Source organism: Phasianus colchicus, chromosome 2 (genome assembly GCF_987193195.1).
Source record: "Phasianus colchicus chromosome 2, bPhaCol1.hap1.1, whole genome shotgun sequence".
NCBI lineage: Eukaryota > Metazoa > Chordata > Aves > Galliformes > Phasianidae > Phasianus > Phasianus colchicus.
This window is the reverse complement of record NC_143437.1, coordinates 79161383-79175536: the sequence shown is the minus strand read 5'-3', so window position 1 is coordinate 79175536 and position 14154 is coordinate 79161383.

The following is a 14154-nucleotide window of genomic DNA, read 5'->3' as shown; positions in this document are numbered from 1 at the left end:
TTTAAGACGAGAGAAAAAGAAATCTTTTTTTTTTTCGCTTTTTTAAATTTTCTTTCTTATTTTTATTTTTATTTTTTCCCCTAATCGTTGCTTTCCTCGCGCAAAAGCGCCGCCAGAGCGATCGTGGCGCCTCGATTCGCCGCTCGGTAAGGTAACTGCCGGCCGTGCCGAGCCGCCGCGGGGCTGCGGGCTGCGGACACGCGTGGGCCAAAGCGGGACGAAAGCGGTGCAAATAAAGCAAGGCCTGGCCGTGGTCACCCTCTATTTGAAAAGGCTAAATAAACACAAGTGGACGGAGATCATAATAAGGTGGGTAAGTCGGGCTGTCGCCAAGCGCAGCCATCCGCGGTGATGGTTTCGCCGGGCCCTGCCTGCCCGCCTGCCTCCGTGCCCGGGGCTGCGGTCCGGCCCCCAGCGGGCTCTGATCGCTGTATCCGGAGCTCCCCTCGTTTCGCGCGTCTCAAAATGTCCGCGTCTCCCCTTCTGTAACAGTCCCCGTTCTGTCTTTGGGCTCCGCTTTAAATAAACGCTTCGGCCGAATCGAAACGGCAAAATTAGATCGTTATTGGGCGTCTAATAAAGGCTGATGAAATGAAGTGACTCGAGTCGTTCTTCGCGCTGTACAACGCGTGTGGTAACGTCTCTCGGAGGTGGCTCTCACAACAAAGGGCTGCGCGAATGCTGCGATTAACGTTTTAATTTCCCCTGATGTTTACATATAGGAGAGCACGCTTATGTACGGCATCAACTGCACGACGAGGAAGAGGGGATTTGTAACAGTTAAAGAGTCTGAAAGCAGACGAAAACTGCCGTGGATATATTGAGCTTCCCCGTCTGCAGCGACTCGTAACTTTCCTTGATGTGCTTCAAAATACAGCCACGGAATCGAAATGTTTTGATGCTAAAATAAAGGTTTTTTCTCTGATTTAATGTTTTAGAGCATCTCCCAAAATGGAATCCCAGTCCCTGACTCAGGCCCGACCAACAGCAGTCCTACAGCCAGCACCTAATGAGAGCTCTCACAAACGCACATCCTGCTTCTCCTTACTGATGAGATCTGATTTTTTTCCTTGCCTATTTGTGGCTTAACATGAAGCCCCGCTGGCCGCAAGAGAAGATGCGGGGTTGTAGCTGTTTGGTGAGATGTGCTGAAGCCGGTTGTAAGCATTCCTGCAGCAGCAATAAATACTGCATTAATTTGGGGGGGATTCATGGGATTTTTATTTTTTTGCCCATTGCAATACAGTCAAGGATGCTTTTGTTATGTGGAGAAAAATACCCCCAGCTCTGATTTTTGTGGTCTCAAGTGCTGTGCTTTCAAATAATTCCCCCTCCTTCGTGTGATCTTGTCACCTTGCATTATCCTTAAGTACAAACGCATCACCGCTGTTTTATCACTGAGATTTAATGTTTTTTAATGAGACGTTTTCACTCTGAAAATTCTCTATTTAAGGGAAAAAAAAAAAAAAAAAAAAAGGAATTATTTTCCTTCTTTGGGTATAATAAACATTTGAGTAAAAAATGAAAATCTCAGATTGTTTTAATCTGGTAATTCGGTTGCTGTAACACTGATAGCACTGCGTATTCTTTTTGCAGATATGAAGAGTCTTACAGCATTTTGTGACTTTCAAATGGGAACGTTCACGTACATTCACTGCAATAATGTTGTTAAAAGAAAGATTACTAGAATTTGCTGCTAATAAAGCTGAGACATAAAACTGAGTCACTTATGAACTGCCCCAAAGGTTTTTACATTTCCTCTACTTGCTGCCGTGGCCTCTTTTCTTCTTTATTTTTTTTAATTTTTTATTCTCATTGTTTTCCCCTTTCTTCAGTAAGTGTAAATATCCAAATACAGACACGTTAAGAGTGAATGTCCTTCAATTACATCTTGCTTGTGGGAAATAAGAATGTTGTATCTTTGATTTCTTCTTGATTTTTATGTAGGGTTTTTTGTTTGTTTGTTTGTTTGTTATTGTTTTTAATTTGTTTTCTTTCCCCACATTAGTTTATCAGTGTAGTTTAATAATGCTGTAACCAGAAAGTGCGCTGCTTGCTGGCTGCGGCTCTCGATGTGAAAGGCTTTCTGTTTCTTGTGAAATCTGGGCTTTTCTTTATAGACAAAGGGAAGTATTTATGGTTTGTAAATCGCCAAGCCGGACAATGTAGCTAAATATTTGAAGCACAATATTGGGGGTTGGGGGTTGAGAACAATGTAAAGCATTAACTGAGCTTCCTTGGTCGAGTTGTTTTGTTTCATTTTCCCCCTTCCCCCCCCCCCCCCCCCCCCCCCAGTGGGAATGATCACCACCAGTTGCTCATCTTTTTTGTGAGTGTTGGTTCTTACTCTTGAAGCCAACCGTTAATTTTTCAAGGGTGAGAAGACAGGGATGTTACTATGGAGCCAGCCAACTTTGTTTTGTTATTGTGTATATTCTCCATTTGAGAAAGAACCGACTGTGCCAAAATACAGTACTACTGCGAGTAAATGCCTTCTGCACTTTTAAATAATAACCTACAATTTAACAAAATAGCTTCACATCAAAATGGTATTAAATACTCGCTTGTTTCTGCCTCATGCCTGAAATGCATCCTTTCCGCATGCTGCACTGGTGACCTGGCTGAGCCCCACTGGAGAGCTCCTTACGGCTGGTGTAGCTGCTATGACCTGCCCATGCCAGGCACCAAATTCCGAGCCACGTGCTTCAATCCTGCACCTTCCTCTACATTTTTCAGTGCACCCTTTGGCACAGTAGATGCCTTCCCACTCAGCCCAAAATGAGCCACTTCTCCTTTTGTTTTCTTCTCATGATGGTGGAAAGCAGCGTAGGATTAGAAATCTATACTACTCAAAGTACCATCATCATTGGCAAATTCATGTTTTATAAAAGTATGCAGAGCAGTTCACCTCTAATATGTTTATTAGTAATCTTCCATAGGTGGAAGAGCTAAAGCCAAGTCACTTATAAAAATGTCACTGTGGTTTTTTTACATGACATTTGTGTATAAAAAATAAACAATAAATTATAAATTATACCATCAAGCTTCTGAAGTTAGATCTATCTGCCATTTGTATTTTGACTAGTAAATGAGTCTGGCTGAAATTCCTTCTCTGCAGCCTGTTGTTACCCAAATACATATAAATTGCAGCAACCACGACATTCTTTCAGTTTCATTATTAAATCTCTGAATGGACTCAAAAAAAGTCCCTTATACGGAGAAACTAAGAATCAGACCTATGCAATTCCTACTGAATAAAAAACTTCTACTATTTTAAGGGTTTTTTTCCTCTTTTTATTTATTTATTTTTTTTTTTTTGAGGTCGTTTAGTTTGTGCCCCTGTATTTTGTAAAAGAGTTTTGATGAAAATTACCGAATCAGTTTGACAGTACAATTTTCTATGCTGAATACACTGCCGAACTATCCACACAATTACAACAAAAAGTCTGAACTGCTGTACTGAACTGTTGGCCCTTGGGCTGCTCTTCACAGAGAATTTAGGATCTTGACAATCTTTGGTTTCATGTCCGTATGACATCTCTAAGGTTTTCTCAGAATTTTAAAGATTATGGTTTGTTTGTTTGTTTTTTAAGTGAGACTTCCAAAAAACAAGTATACGGGGTGTATTTTAGAGGAGGCATACTCAAAAGTGAATGAGGAGGAGGAGAAAGGTGTGTTTACACTGTTGCTTTCTACACTGGCAGTTATTTTCTTAGGTCACTCCTAGAAAACTTTAAAAACCAGTTGCAGTTACTGTACTTTCTGGTGGTATAGCCATGGAACTTCCACAAAGTTAATGCAGTGGACTGTTACAGATAAACATCAATGTAATAACTCAACAGACTCTGCCATGCTGTTATCCGACATACAGTCTGATACACTTGTAATTACAGGAAAGGCTGAAGGAAAATATTTCAGTGCTTGCAGATATACACAGTGCAGTTTAGATAAAACCAGGGGAGGCCGTGAGAAACATCTGCCCAGAGAAGAGTGGAAGATCAATGTTAGTAAAATTTTGTGATGTTACATTTAAAATGATCTGTCAGAAGAAGTGAGTCAGTTATGCTCCTCTTGGGCTCCTAAGACAGGCTAAATTTGATATCTGGTCATAAATCTTTCAAAAAGACTGCTCTATTTATTATGTACTCACCATTGAGAATATGGGATTTTTATTTTTTTTTTCCCTAGAACTTTAACACGAAACTGATGGTACACCTTATGCTGGAATTCTGTGTTGACTCTTTCACCTTATCCCCAAAGAATCACAGTTCAGAGGTATATGAGGAAAGCAGTTAGGATCAAGAAAAAGTATTCTGGGAAATAGACATAAGTACTGAGGAAGCAGAATAAAAAATGTGAAGGAGGTAAGATATAACATGGCATGCCAAATACCTGTGTTACAGAAAAAGCAGGGACTTCTGTAAACTCTGGGACATAGTCAAAGAACCAAAAGAGTCAAATAATTTCAAATAAAAAAATGCAGCTTTGTCCCCATCACAAAACGTAGCCGTCTTGGCTTTACTTTTGCCTCAGAATCACCAGGGCAGAGATTTTAACAGTCTGAAGAGCTGATACTTAGAGGTAGGAACACCCCGTGATAGCAGAATGCAGAAGGAAGGGTCATTAGTCTGATCCACCCCAGCATCACTGCGTTACTGGCACTGAGGCGATGCTTCATTTCTCCCGAGTCTTTCCTTCAAATGTGGTTTGATTTCATTTAGAGCTCTGACGTGTTTTTATTTCTATGTTATAGAAATATCTGCTTTCCCCAAAATAACAGCGATGTAACGTGAGGAGTACCAATATTTGCACTTAGAGTGTAAGACTTCCATGCTGTTAGCATTGAACGGTTTGGTTGGCTGTGCCAACTTGGCATAGTGTGTGTGATCTGTCAGTCATCCCCGAAGCACACATGGCTGAGGTCCTGATCCCCACTTACTGCTACATCTTCTGAGAAAATCCTGGGCCGTGGATCCACATTTCTTAATATTTTCTTCTCTTCTGTGTTCACCTACGTGGGGAAGAATTTGAACTGAACTGGTATTTCCCACACACCCAAGCAGGTAAAAACCAGAGAGCTGCTGTGTGAGGGGCAGGCCGCCATTTTGGTGGGGTCCGTATGGTAAGCGTGCTCTGGAAAAGCTTTTTGCATCAGGTTTGCAAGTAAGACAAGCAGTTCTGTGGCTCCCAAGTGAGAATGGACAGCTTTGGGGACCTGAAAATCCTTTCAGGGATCTACAGGTGATGCTACAGTCTCTGCTATAAGCATTCTCACCCCGCTTGGGGTCAGCGTCCCATGGGCAGGTGCTCTTGAAGTGTGCTCTGCAGCTTTTGCACACTGCTGTTTTTTGCATGTGTGCATTTTATTAAAGCTCAGGCTTCTGAGATGGAATAAAAAAGGAATTGAACTTGATCTTTCAGCATCAAGTTTCACTACTCCTAATTGCTTCTCAGCAGGCCCTTGTAAGAAAAGCACTGAATAATAGTAAAACTCAATCAACTAATGTAAAGAAACAAGATGTTTTATGATGACTAGACCGAGCACTTAAAGAAATACACAGGTATTTCTTTTTAACACAGTTCTAATTTTGGAGTTCATTACTCCAGCCATGATAGAAGTGCATCTATTTAGTCCGTGTATTGCATTTTTGTATATGTGTTTGAAAGTGTCTTCAGAGACAAATGAGTGCATGGGATTCATTGAGCCCCCTGCGTAAATACAAATGGTGTTTGACTCACTCTGTTAAATACTCAAATACCACACTGGCATGGCAGCATTTGAGAGGTTGGGACTCTCCTAAATCCTCACCCAGAATTATCGTCTTTTTTGCTGTTTGCATGCCAGGCAGGTTTGGTCTGACAGAACAGCTGGGTCATGCTTTAAGCTTTATCTGTAAGACATTTATTAGAAGTGAAAGCTGAGGCTTACACAGTTTATTTTCTCCTAGATAAAAAAAAAAACAAAAAACAAAAAAAACACATCAAATTCCCACAAGTTGAGAAATAAAAACAGAAAACACAAATTCTCCAATGTAATCTAACACAATTCATACAAATCAAGGAGGTGGAGAAGAACAAGGTGTGCTGTTCTGCTGAGCTGCAGGAGGAATTGCTCACGGGGAATTGAGGTGACACTGCACATAGCAGACTGACTATCAAAGAAAGGATCACTTGGATCCTGTTAATCAAAATTGCATCAGAACCTATATTAACGTCTCAGATTAAAGCTTAAATTTCAGCCCGTAGGTAAGTTTCAGAGAATTCTGGTAAATTTGTTTTGTATAAGCAAAAAAGAGTTGACTAACAAACTACCAAAAATCCTTCCCAGAGTGCTGGTGGCCTCTGAGCTTTGGGTTCACTGAATTTGTGAGATGAACATGGAACAGAGATGATCAGAAAGCAGGGGGTGAATGAGCAGTCAGGGGCAGAACACCAGTGCTACAACAAACTCCACAGTCAGTGTAAAGCTATTTAAAAAACTGGAAAAAATAAGATTAAAGGAACTGGACATTCCTTTGGCATGCTGGAAGCAAACTCTGCCAGCCCTGTGTCCTTCAGGTAAATGCCTGAGCTAAGAAAGAACTGGTTTATCCCAAAGCTTAGAATCAGAAACGTCAAATCAGAGAGGCTTCGACTGAGGTTCCAGCCTCAGTGTTTCTGGGTCCTGAAGGTTAAGCGCTGTAGCCGGGTCTTAAAGCCCAACATTTTTGTTTCCTTGGATTGCAGGCAACTCACTGGCAAATGTAAGCAACACAGGCAGCTGAGTTCAGTTGCACACACCCGAGTTCTGGTGCTGTTTAAGTTATTACTTACAATTAATTTTCAAAGTGGCCCATGTTCTTAAAAAAAAAAAAAAAAAAAAAAAAAATCCCCAACCAAATCAGTAAGAGGTATTCCTATATGTAGTCTCATTTAAAATAAGCAAACAAAAAACCCAAAACACAACTATTAAATTCTCAAAACGTGGCAGTGCCTCAGATCTCTTAGGTTCTCAAGTAGTAAAGGAAACAGTCCATATCAGTCTTCAGTCCTGCTTCTTTCTTTAGGACCTTAAACCAAATAATTTAAACTCAAATAAAATGAGAAAAACCAAACTGATTCCCGGCCCACAACTCTCCTTGCGTTTTGTCAGCATGAGTACAGCTTTGAGGCAGGCTGTGGGGCAGTAGTTGGTGCAGGCTGTTGGGGTGCTTCCAGCCTGCAGCTCCGTTAGCAGACCTACATTTTTCCTCTCCCTGCAGGAGAGCCGTTCAGGGGCTGCTGAGTGCCTTCACCAGCATGGGGCTCCACAGGAGGGCAGGGCATGGCATAATCACAGACAGTAACTGTTTGGCTTCCAGTGTCAGGTACGCAGTACTTGCTGCTATTTCCCTCTGCTTTGAACTTTATCACTGCTAGCAAGCCAAATCGTACCAGTGCTCACACTCTGGGGCTGACTGCCATACTCTGGCCATGCTCATACTGTTAAAACTCTGACAGCACAGATGCAGCTGTCCTGCTTTGGTGGTTATAGCTTGGGCTGAGCTGAGCCCTGAGCCATGGCAGGGATGCCTGCAGAGGAGCTGGGTGCAGCTTGAGCCCATGTGGTGAGCAGCTGGGCTGGAGGGCCCCACCCTGGCACCATTAACTTGCCAGTTCAGTGACATGGAGACAAACTGAAAGCCAAAGACTGCCACTGTTACTCACTTCTAAAAAATCAGTACTGGATTTTAGTGAGATATGTACGTAAAATATGGAACACATCCAACACCAATGTTCAGAAGTTCTAGAGGGCGAGTTAAATCCCAGCAAGCCTGTAACAAAACCCCAGTGTATCTCAGTATAGTTCACACAGTGCATGAATTATTTGATCATTCTGACCAGTGAATTATGACGAAAGTGTGAAATGCTTAATCGTTATTGTACTTGGAGTTTATGATCTTATTTTCCTTTGACTTAGTAAAGATACCAATCATTATATGTATCATGTGATATGGTAACGTACGTAGCATACGATACACAGCAAAACATTGCTATTTCACTTGGCACAGTTTTATAAATACTGGCAAGAACTCAGGGTGCAGGGGTCCTAAACTTATGGCATAATGAGTAGAGAGCCTGGAATCATCTGCATTTTTCTGCTTCTAGTTGATGGAAGTCCCATGAAAGTTCTGGGCGCAGGGCAGCTGAGGTTCAAACAACTGACCATAAAAGCTTCTCAGGACTGCAATAAAGATCACTGAAGGAAGAATTGATGTGGAAAATGGAAAATTGAAAAATAGAAAGCATACGGCTGCTGAAAAGTTGAAAGAAAACAACGTAACATTAGATGGAGGTAAACATAAATTAAGCCAACAGGGAGATTCACAGCAGGTCTCAAACTTCTGCAGTGTTCCAAACTGCTGACTACCTGCAGTCAGAGGCAGTGAACAGCTGGCTGCAGTCATTCACAATGAATCTGTGTAAGGTGCTCGAGGCATGATGCAAAGGAGAGCTTGGTGATCAAGCACATCATCAGACCTCAGCAGGAGCAGGAAGGCTCATGAACGAAGAGCATTGACAGGAATTCTTATGTGGGATTTGTGGCTTCTTGTTACCTGATGAAACCAGGTCTCACGAGCAGGCAAAAATCCAGGCAGCTTTGAAAGAAGCAATAGGTAACAGAGCCCTTCGTTCTCAGCCCAACAGTGACAGAATATCAAACTGCTAACCACAGAGATGAACTGCTGTAAAGAAGTGTACAATACCAAGTGCACAATCATCCAATTGCTCCATGAAATCAAGGAGATAGCCAGTGTCTTCCACGTCTGCTGTTACAAAGCAAGGCTATTGTTACTGCTAAGAAATGGAATCGGCAATTGACTTTTCTAAGAATGTGATATTTCTGAGAATGTGGCATTCAGTACTGCAGGCTGCTTTCTGCATACTACTTCATCTGTTTCAGGTCTGTGAACCGAAAGCACCACCCCATCCTGAAAGGGCAAATCAGGCCATAGAGGATTCCCTGTTAACTGACCATTCATCAGACAAGGAGCATCACCGTTGCTTTCACTTACCACCTTTTTGAAATGCTGGATTGTTTACTTTCATTTGCAACCTCTTATCTCACCTCCAAAGTTGATACCTACTGCCACTAATGCATACAGCAGCATTCTTGGCACCTTGATGCCAAAACAGACCCCTTATCCTATGTGATCACCACCTTCACGCCAAAAAAAGTCAGTGAGATTTTATCTTCTATCCTCTTTTCCAAATAAGCTGAACAGTAAAGGATACAGACTTCCATTCGCATCACAGAAGATTCTCTCTTACTGATTTTAGGAGTCTTTCACTGTGACCCGTCACCATGAATGCTGTGCTTGGCTGAAGGCTCACACGCTGGCAGTTACAACTAACAAAGGAAAATCACATCCCTGTACAGGGAGTTTCTAATGAGCAGAGTAATGAGGTCCTAGAATAGCGTTCCAAACAGAGTAGAGCCTATGGGGAAAAAAAACCCTAAATATTTAACAACTGAATGTGATACATTTATAAGACTCTATAACATGATATGGAAGTCTTTAAAGCCAGGTTCCAGAGTCAGTGTCAGTTTCCTGATAGATTAAACGTCCGCATACCCCATTCCCCACGCTGGCAAAGCTTCTTCAAAGACTGCAAAGGTTCATCAGCCAGTACTTATCCCACAAGTGGAAATTTGGCACTGATGCCCAAGTGATGCTTAATTAGAAAAATACACAGTACCCCAGAGGGAACCAAAAAGTACACTCAGTAACTGAATTGTTGATAAAAGACTAGCAGGTTGGGAAAGGTGTAGTGATACTCAGGGCTTGCTTACATGTGCAAATAATTTTGTCATGATTCCCTGTTTCATTTGTTCCTAAAAAAAAATCAGTTTCTCTTGTGTTGCACGAGATCTTTTCCTCAACTACAAACCTAGGTTGCAGAGTCACCCATTTCTTTTCCTGTCATTCTTTTTGCAGCTACTCCCTGCAGGGCATTCACACATCTCCTCCCCCCCTGCAGCTGGGAGGGAGCTTCCCTGCCACCTGACTCTGGGACATCCCCAGCTCCTCCCTCCTAGGCACAATAGATGTCTCTGAAGCAACTGAAAATCATGACAAGTTCTCTGGACCTATTTTTCCTTTCTTGTTGGTTAATTCAGATACAATTTACATGTTTACATCTCTAGGGGTTATGACTCCCTCCATTTTCCTGTAAGAGCTCAAGTCTTCTTCCATCTTCTTCTGTGATAGAAAATCATCAGAAATGAGAAGGGCTTGGTTTAAGACATTAGATCATTACAATATTGCATTCTGATGCCTCTAAGAAAAGCTGTCCTAGAAGAATGGCCTCCCAGCTGTTCTTGTTCTAAAACCGTTATTCATGAGGAACCACAGCAGCATTTCTGTTGATTTTGGAAATGGATGGAAGACTTGGACAAGGTCATTACATCCACACTCTTATCTTGTCACTTCAAAAATTTTATCGCTTCACATTAAATTGTTCATTATTAGAGTAAGACTCATGCCAGGCAGCTTAGTACCTGAAATCTTCCAAAACAAATTCATTTTTATAGGCCCCAAGTCTGAAATTTGTTTCCGAACGAGTCAAAACAGCAATAAAACAATTCCTACAAGTTACACCACTGTACCAAATTCAGTGATAGAGGCAAGCACAGCAGGCCCATGCACTCAATTTCTTGCTCAAGCATCAGTTTACATTAGTAGCTTCGTCCTCATCTCAGCAGATAAAAAGCTACTCTTTTCAATCCATATTTGGGGTGAGAGGAGAACAATTAGTATCAATAGACAAATTAGCAGTGTTAGTTATGTCACTTAGCACCAGAACTATCTTGGAAGGTGTTACAATAAAATACTATTTTGCTATACTAGTCAAACACTTGACAGCCTGCTTCTTATGTGTGAACTACTTTGTTGCTAATGCTTCAGCACATCACAAATAGAGTAACCTAAGAAAATAGCTTATTCCTCATTTTGCCCGTTTTCTTTAGGAAAGGCATTCATGATTTCATTTTCTTATAAATTTAGAATTGGACCTTAAAGAAGGCAACTTGTGGGTCATAATCCATGAACCAACAGTTTTACACCAAGTTCACAGTTCGTAAATACAGCAAAAAGTCTGTTTATTGCATTCTAATGCTACTCCTGACCATTATGTTAGCAATAGTTTAACCACTGGTAACAGTATTGCTCTGGGAGTTTCCCTACAAATAAGAGAACAAGAATCCTTAAATCAGGAGGATGATGAAGCTCTTGCTGCCAAGCTCTTTTACAGACAGTCTCCTGTATCTTTTTACACTTTGATTCAAATGTAGAAATTTAATGACTCATTTCATATAAATTAAAATGGGGGCCAAGTTTTACATTAAATACCAATCTGCTGCCCAGCAGTGTCCCACATACAATGATTTAAGTGAAAATAAAGATCCAAGGAGCTGCCAGGTCAAGAACAATCTATTCCAAAGAGATGTACACTCCACATTTCAGATTATTTTTCTCCCTCTCATTAGATGACACCTTCTCTTTACAGAATGGCCACTTGTTGCTAAGTTGCATAATTTTCTTTAGGTTATATACATTTCTGTTTAAATTGTATAAGAAATGTAATGAAGATTGTTTCACTTCAGGCTTATTAACAGGAATGTAACACCAACTTAAAATCAAGCCATGTTCACTCTCAAGGGTCTTTTCTTTGTTCTCCTGAAGGAAGCATACAAATATATATATATATCTATATCTTTTTCTATCCCACTAGAACTTTAACTCTGACGCACATTTGTTTTTTCTATGTATTCTAATACGAGAACTGGCATAACTAAGTTCCCTAGTAATCTATTTTCTTGCTATTCTTTCTCCCTTTCTCTTACTTAATTTTCTCTGCTCTTTAGCGTAAGCATTAATTTTCCATTAGCAGCCCCTTAAATGTTTGGGTTTCTGCTGCAGTTCTCCATTCATGAAATGCTGCATTTGCTATCACAAGGGTCAAAATATCAAGACCAACTTTTGCTGCTACATGCAATTAGCCCAAGGTCACTCAAGGACATGGAAGCAGCAGAAAGTAACAGCCACGAGAAATCAAATAAAGCTCAGGGAAGGAAGGAAGATCTTTAACTACAGAACGCTGATACTTTCTGATCGTTCATTCAGTCTTGCTTCTGACATACCTGCTTTCTTTAAACTTGAAAACAATCCCAATTAAAACAAAAACAATAAAATGGTTGGCAGTATCCTGAAGTACCCATCCATTACTTCCCAGAAAGGTCATACAGTTGAGAATTCTTCCAAACCCTGTGTATTAGTGCAGAGCAACCAATACTTAAATACTGATGATGCGAGTTTCTTCACGGCTGAGATGTGGCATCTGGCACTTTCAAGTAACTCTTCAAAACTCAAATGTGGATGTGGGCTCTGTGGATCACCAGATGCCCACAGAATATCTTAGCTACATATATTCGGAGGTGTCATCTAATTTAATTTAAAAAAAAAAAGTGTTCCACAACTTGATACAGTTCTTTGCAATGTTTCCTGCCTTTCTGAGAACTTGACACATAGATGAAAAACATTGCAAAGCACCACATTTACAAAGCACTTCTGAAAAATTAAAAATATTACTTGAATCAGCAGGATAGCGTGTTTCATTAAACCTCAGCCAAGTCAATTTGCTGTTGTTAAATGTTTGTACCACAACTCTAGCTCCGAACTGCAGCTACTAATCTGGTCAAGCTGACAAGGGAATTTCGTGCCAAAACTGTTAGGCTTGGATACTGCCCAATTAACTGAAGGACCCTACTTCTCTCTGCTGGAGATTTAGTAAAAGGAGCTTCCTTAAGAGAAGCCCATCCAGAGATGCCGTAAGAGAAGTGTCTTACGGCACTTATGCCTATGTTGCATTTCTGTTGTGAATCATCACTGCAAGACCTCCCCCTGTTTAGGTAAGCTTGAGCTTCTCCCAGCTACCTGCAAAAAAAAATTACAGGAGTATAAAAACCCCTCTCCACAGAAATGATAAAGCCCTGAATTGGTAAAAGCTTATAAAAATCATCTTGGTGATTCTGTGGGAAAAGTTCAGACACTTACAATATCCCACAACCATAGCGTCTGAATTAACACTTTTCAACAGGGACAATCAGAAAGTACTGCACAGGAATGCTCAGTACATATCAATGAAAAAGCAAAACAATATACTTTCCTTCTCATTAGCTTACAAGTTTTGTTACAGCCTTCTACCTTCCATCGCCAAAACCAGTGACTTACTTTAAAATTTCTTCCAAAATTATGTCCACGGTGCAGAGAATAGAATCCTCTTGTTTGGCTGTGGCAAGCCTATCACAAGAGTAGCACTGACATTTATCTCAACAGCAGTCTACTACACCACCTAGCACACAGCAATGCCATTTGCTTTTACATTCAGTCTTAAATTTTTAAGTACAGCCATGCTTGGCTTTTTTTTTCTGTTCAATTAAAAATGGCACCTGAAAATTTCTTCCCAAAGAATAAATGGAACACTAGGTCAAGCAACAGTCATTTATTTATTGACTTAAACAAGCAAGAAGTATCCTCAGACATAATGGCCACCACTTGAGCAATACAAATCAATATCACTGGAGAACAGGGAACATCTTTTCTCTCACCCCTCCCATCCCAGAAGTAACAATAGAAATACCAGGGCCCCTAGAGAAAAGAGAAGGAGAAAAATTATAAAAGGCGCTTAGAATGAGCTGCAGAGTTGAAAGATGGATACTAAAAAAAGACAAAACAAAAAACCATCAGCTACTCCACTGTATCACACCACAATCACCTCAAAAATAATGGTCATTGTTCCATTTCTACCAGGTACCAAGTACATAGCGCTGTTTAACAGCGATTTCAATGTATTATCAACTGTCCTCAGCTGAAGCAGAACAGCAATTTTGTATGAAGATTTGAGGCTGCAGGTAGAAAGAAGGGTTTCCACAGAACATGATGCAAGTCTTCTCTAGTAACAGAAAGGGCATGGGGCAGAAACAAAGCTCCTCTTAACAGCTTCTGTACGTCTGCAGCAAGGCATTCATTCCGTGTTGATGCTTCATTATAACCACAAAATCCTGATAGAGTACGTCAGCACTACTCACCCTATGACAGTTTCTGAAGAACGTATAACTGCAAGTCATTTCAG